This window comes from Solanum pennellii, chromosome 11 (assembly GCF_001406875.1).
Source record: "Solanum pennellii chromosome 11, SPENNV200".
NCBI classification, from domain to species: Eukaryota; Viridiplantae; Streptophyta; class Magnoliopsida; order Solanales; family Solanaceae; genus Solanum; species Solanum pennellii.
The window spans coordinates 22,758,646-22,766,088 of record NC_028647.1 but is presented as its reverse complement, the minus strand read 5'-3'; positions in this window follow the sequence as shown (position 1 = coordinate 22,766,088).

The following is a 7,443-nucleotide window of genomic DNA, read 5'->3' as shown; positions in this document are numbered from 1 at the left end:
ACACAGGTTTAAAGAAAACAAAACTAAAATTGAAGTTAGTAAAACGTACAACTAATTAAAATAAAAACTCTATTTAGCTACAGTTGAATGTAACATCACTCCTCGGCAGCGACATTGTATTGATGCCTATTGAGACCAATGACACTACATTCGATTCAAGTGTCTACAATCATCGACAATATAGTAACCCAATCGATGGTTAGGGTCGTGTCCCAAATGAGTGGTAGTGAAGAATTGTAGCTTATTAGAACTTCATTCTGATTAGTTATAACTAAAGAAATTTGTGATTAAAAAACATTGTATATTAAGGGGGGTGACACGAAAGTGTCAAATATTAATGGGGGGTTTGTCACAAGTAGAGTAAAATAACGAAGATAATAATAAATCTAATAAATTAGAAGGGAAGTTCTTGGGATGTGACCGCAATACGAATTAATATAGATTATTGGGTTCATTCTTTACATAGAAAATATATAGCAAAAGAGTGACTATGTACTTTACATGGAAATAAATTCACTTTAGAGAAACTTACCCCATTTCAAATGGGTTCCTCTCGGACACCAATTTGTTGCATAAAGACCAGCCTACGCTTGAACCTACTCACTCTCTCGAACTAAGTGTTAGGATATGGGTCTACGTCTCACCCTCTTGGGTTGAACCTCATGTCGACCCACTCCATAGGCCATCAATATGGAGGTCTTGGTTTCACGAACTCTCTCTCGGGCAAGCCAAAAACATATGGATGAACTTGTATTAGCAACTACAAATTCATTAGATTAAATCCCCACCACTAGACGAAATCACTATTATACTACATTTAATCTACCAGCAAGCAAAACTAAACAATAATAATAACCCATATTTTCTAAATCACACCCAAAAAATTGGGGGTTTTAGCAATAAAAAGTATACGTTCAATGATGATGAAATCAAATGGGTATAAGAAATAAGTCTTTATTTGAGAAAAAAGTGCAGAATTATGGAATTCCATTTCAAATATGGGAAAGATCAAACCCTTTCTTCTTAAAGTCTTAAAAAACCCTTACAAAACATGAGAGTAAAATATTAAAAGTACTTGGAAAATATGATACAGTTTTAAGTTAAGTCGGAATACTAAGAAAATCGTCCATATCTCTTTTTTTAAAAAAAACTACACTCTATTAGTATTTATAGCTTTTAGATTTGCTCTTCAGCAGATCATTCGGCGACATAAGTAGGAATCACCGACTGAATCGGTGATTCATCCATTGGTTAATTCCATCGCCTTCTGGTACAACCTTCAGCATCGTCATACTTTGCTTTGTTGGGCGATGAGACACTACTTCACGAAAGTCCTCGGTGATACACCGACTTCTCTGCTCTTCCGCCAATTTTACCCTTTCTTTTAGTGCTCTGGAACAAAAGACGACATCCATGCCTATGGATGATCCTCCATGTGAACTTGGCGATGCTCATACTTTCAATTCTTCACTTTTTTAAACCTTTTTTCTCCTTTTTGCGACATAGTGTCCATGCTTTACTTGAGCATTGGAGGAAACTATTTCTATTACAATATATTACTTAATGATTCCGATTTGTGGAATCATCAATATAACCATTATTTTTCCAAGTAGCTTCCTCAGCAAATAGGTTCCTCCAATGGACATTGTCTGATGTTACCTCTTTGGTTCTCAATTTGCAAACGTGGTGATCTAGAATATGAACATGAATCTCCTTATATGATAAATTATCCTTGACCTCAATATTTTCTGTTGGTATAATAAATGAAGGATCGCCCATGCATTCTTTCCATATGGAGATGTGAAGTACCAGATGGACCATTGTTAACTCTTTTGGTATCTCTAACTCATAAACTACTTTGCCAAATCCTTTTGGATATATGATAAAGTCAAACATATTGGGCACTAAGTTTTCCCTTCTTACCAAACCTCATAACACCATTCATGGGAAAAACATTCAAGTATACCTAACCATCTATTTTAAACTCTAACTCACTTCTCCTAACATTAGTGTAGAATTTCTTATTACTCTGCGCCATATTCAACCTCTCCTAAATCAGTTTCACTTTATCCATAGCTTTATTAACTGAATCTTGTCATATCAACCCACCTTCAAAAACATCAAACCATCCAATAAGAGATATACATATTCTCCCATAAAGAGACTAATAAGGAGCCATTTGGATTCTAGAGTGGTAACTATTGTTGTAACAAAATTCGATTAGAGGTAGGTGATCATCCCAAATTCCATTAAAATTTATTGCGCACGCCCTCGACATATCCTAAAAGGTCTTAACAGCACGCTTGATGCTTACCGTAACCAATGACACTACTTTTGATTCAAGTGTCTATGGTCGATGATAATATACTAACCCACCGAGGGTTGGGGTCCTCCCCAAAGGAGGGATAGTTAAAATGTGTAGCTAATTAGAATCTCATTCTAATTAGTCATAGCTAAAAAATAAATGATAAAAAAATTTCAAATTAATAGGGTGACACGAAAGTATCATATATCAAATTGGGGGTTTGTCCCAAGTATTGAAAAATAGTTAAGAAAAGAAGAAAACTAAGCCATAAGAGGGGAATTCTTGGGATGTGACAACAACACAGATTAATCTAGATTATTGGGTACATGCTTTGGAAAGAAAATTTCTAGAGAAATAAGTTCTCTTTTTAGCAACTTACAACGTTTCAAATAGGATCCTCGTGGATACACATTTTCTGCATGAAAACCAGACTACGCCTTATCTCACTCACTCTCTCAAACTGAGTGTTAGGACATGGGACTAGGGCTCACCCTATCAAGTTGAACCTATGTTGACCCACTCCTTAGGCCATCAATCTAGCGGTGTTAGTTTCGCGGCCTCTTTCTACCAAGCCAAAAACACATGGGTGAACTTGTATATGCAACTACAAATCTATTATATTAAACCACAACATTTAGATGAAATTACTATCAAACTACATTAAATCAACCAAACAAGACGCAACAACAATATTAACAAATAATTTCTAAATCACACCCAAAGAAATGATTTTATTGCCACACATGAAGTAATAGAAATTATACCTTCAATGATATTGAAATCAAATGGGTGTGAGAAATAAAGTCCTTATTTGAGAATAGAGAGAATAATCAAGGAGACCCACTTCCAAAATTGAATGAGAAGAAACCCTTTCTTCTTTAAGTCTTCAAAACACTTACAAAACATGAGAGTAAAATATAGCACTAAGAAATTATAATATTAATTGTCTCTAAGAAAGAATTTTCCAATAATGATTGAACTCCGTAAAAACTACAACAGTACTAGTATTTATAATATTTAGATTTGTGTTGCAGCGGATCATTCAGCGTCTTTAGTGGGGATCACTATTGACTTTGTGATTCGACCATTGGTGTAGTCCACCGCCTAATGTTATAGTCTTCAGCATCTCCGTGCTTTGGTTCATTGGGAGGTCAGATATTGCTTGGTGGAACTACTTGGTGATGCATCGAGTGCTCCTCTCTTCTGCTTATTTGACCCTTTACTTCAAGGCCTCGCATGAACAAAAAAGGTGTAGTATGCCTCATTGGCAATCCTCCAAGTGGACTCGACAATCCTCAGGCTTCCATACCTTCTCTCTCTTTAACGTTTCTTGCTCCTTTTACTGAAATAGTGTCCATGCTTTCTTAAATCTTCAAATACCTGAAACTTAGGAGTTTTCGTCAAAATATTGAGATAAAACAAGCATTATAGGACACTATCTCTACTAAATATATCCCTAAATGAGTCCAATTTTTGTGCTTATCAACACCCCGAACATAAAATTTTTCTTCTCTTTAAATTGAGCAGCACATGAAAGATGTCTCAAATAGTGCTACAATAGACTCAATCATGAAGGCACACAAAAACACTAAAACTACTTAAGAAAGGATCAATTGTGTAGTTAAAGAGTCAACCTGTCACACACCATTATCAAAGTTTCTCAAGCTCGCATTACTTGCTTCAAATGCAAGTTCAAGCTCAAAAAAAAGCATTTGAATGCCTTCCCACAAATGATCATTCTATTATCTCATACAGGTGTATAAAAAATTTAATGGTCATGAATCAGATACAACGCTCAGTCTCAAAAAGAGGAACACAATTCATGCCCACTCATAGGTTTGCCCTTATTTTTCAGTCAACAATCGTTTCTGCTTTCTCAAGATCAAAAAGGACTTTCTAGGGCTTGTAATGGGGCTTAGTACAAAAGTATGGTCATTTAGGCTTAGTGACTAATGATCCTCATGAATTGTGATGCTCATAACAATTCATTTGTTCTTACTTCTTCAACTTTGTTATTGCTCATAAGTTATCCTATTAGTCACTTCCCATGGATTTTCTGGAAATGGTAGTCCTTTTTTACTTTTATTCCATAAATTTTCTTTTTCATCTTTTTTCTTTGATCTTTATTTTTATTCTCATTTTTTTATATGGAGGTTTTTAATTTTTCTAAACACGATAAGTTAAGGGAGACTTTCCTTGCACTTCTTTCGACTTCTCCTTTTTTCTTTTCACCACACCCCAACTTAGACTTTTGGCCTAAGTTTGATAACTCAATCAAAACAATCGTTCATGAGTATTAAGGGAAATGGATAAAGAAGGGTTTAGTCCTCGTAATGCTTCTTCCAAAGAAGGTTAAGTCTAAAGGGGTGCTCAAGAGAGGTTCACACACTCACAAGAGAGGTATATGTCAAATTGGCTCACACACTATCAAATTGTCTAAGATCATATAAAGAGAGATCATTACTTAGTTGACTGAACTAATGGGGCAAATGCTAGGTGTTTTCATGCATTGTTAAAGTTAAGCTTATCACACAAACATCGATAACAAAAAAGACTTTACAGTTTAGCTGGTGTGCAATGGTCATCAGAAGAGAATCAATTTGACACATGGCTAGTCACAAAGAGATGCAAAGAGTTCACATACTATTTATGAAACTTTATTTGGTCTCTCATAGTCGCACATTCGTGTTTGTTTGATAACACCATTCAGGTCATTGGTATTTGTCGAATTCGAGACTTGAACTTGCAAGAGAACAACAAATTTTAACATTAGAGGAGGAAAATATTTTTGAGAAAAGAAATTTTGTCAGAAAGGTCAAAAATCATTTTGCAATTAAAATTGACAAGAAGCCATAAGCTTAAACAGTCGCACAAGAAGTATGAAACACTTTACAACAGAAACAACCTAAATATAAATCAAAACAACATATAAAGGTGGGCCTCACCCCACCAAAAATAAAAAACATTTGTCCCGAAACGCAGCTGATAATTATCTTGCAGTCAAAATGAAGAAAAATAAAGAGGGAGGTAAAGATGGGATCTTGTCTAGTTGCTCGCTCCATCCATCAAGGCATCATGGCCCGCTCCATCAGCCTAACTTTTCATACTGGTCCCTGTAGTATTATCACTCTAGTTCTCATTGTGCTTATTTGCCTTAGCCTCTACAACGATATTAAAAGTGTTCATCATGTCTAAGACATGGCCTACAAGAAAGGACTTTATACCTGAGCAGAATCCATGTTTCGATGAACAAATAGTGGGGTCAATTGGAATCATATGCTCGAATCGGCTCTCTTACTCTCTGTTTTTTGTTTTGCTAGTTTTTCTATCTTTCAACTCTGTTAGAATCTCGTGATCTTATCTGTCAGGGTGGAATGTCTCTTCTTTCGACTTTCGGTATAACCATCTCTACAAAGACTTCAAGAAAACCTTTGAAAGTATGAAGCAGGAACAGGGGAGATTTCAATTGTAGAATCACTTTGCAAAACTAGTTGGTGAAGTGCTCATTCACATAGGTAATTCGCCAAACATATTGCACAGAGGGGACAAGGGTGCATACAATGGTCGTATAAAGAAGTCTTCTGGAGAATCGCCTAGAGCGTTCGTTGACGTCAATATTCTCGCTGAATATTACAGACAAAACAATGCATTCAACATTAAATTAAAACAGAAATAGGACATAAGGAAAACCGCCGAGTGATTTGCAATCTTAACCCAGTTTGGAAAATGGCTCAATGTGCCTATGTTTAACCCATCTTCTAAATTTAACCCTAAAACCCCTAATAATGAAATTTAAACCCTTATAAAACGATTCAATGAATATCCAAAGCAAATGCACATTCTCATAGAAAAATAATTCAACTTAAAGCATACTCTAGCAGTATTTCCCAAACTAAGCAACAACTATCAAATAATAATTGATAATACAAGAAATTGAATCAACACAAAGAAATCCAATAAACATTCATCAAGATATCTACAATGCCAATGAGTACCATTGTAATAAAAATAACTGAGGGGTTCAACTACCAACCTTAGATACCAATTAAATGTTATTGATATGCTAGGCGAAAAGGTAATCCAATTCCTAGCACAATTTGTCTAGTAAAAAACTCTAAAATGCAAGAAATATAAAGCTTAAGAGTTGGTGTGAGTTTGTGAAGAAGAAAATGTGAGGGAGAGTAAATGAAATGAGAAATTTTAACCCTTGACCATCCAATTTCTCATCATTTAGAAAAAATAATCGAGTTTGCCTAATCACTTCGCGAAATGCGGAATTTTTAGTTATTTTGCCAAGTTTTAACATGATATTAGATTTATGTGAAAATCCCAACGACAATCTTCACTGAGATCGCCAACATGGTTGTCGAGGCGCTAATAAATTTTGCCAATCGCTGAGTTTTACAAGATTCAATCTGAAGATATGTTGAGGCTGACTGTGGAATAAATTGGGGTTTCGTCAACCTTGTCTGCAGCTTGCCAATTGGACTAGTTGCTCGCCTTCATACACCTTTTCAAGCATTTCCCTAACTTTAACTTGTACAAAAAACACAACATTATTTCATAAAGATATGAAAAGTAATTAAAGGGGTTCGGTTTGACTCCCAAACAATGCCTTATTTATCATCGCGGGACGGCGCAAGTCAACTTTGAAACCTCATTCTTGGAGTTAGAACTAGGCAAACCCCCTTTTATGGCTCAGATTTAGGTAAGATGAGATATTAAAATTTTGGGTTTCTAAATATTTGATCGAATCTTAGTAAGAGGTGATTATCTGAATGAGAGTGGATACATCTTCCTTCATTCCTTTCAGCATCTTCTCCAACCCGTCATCTTTTTTGAGGATAAAGCATATCCTCAGACCGTCAACTTTCCGAATCCTTGGGCTTCTAGCTCTCATGGGGAGGCACATATCTATCCTTCTCCCCATCTTTAAAATTAGGATTATGGACCCTCTATTTATGATTTTTATCTTTCAATCGTTTGTCTCTACCCAAACCTTGATATCCACCATATCTCAGTTAGTTTGAACGGTATCCACCGTTTGGTTGGCAAAAATGGTGACCTCTTTGTTATATAAAGTGTCAAACATCACCTCCTTCAGGTTTTCACATAAAACCCCCACGACATTGACACCT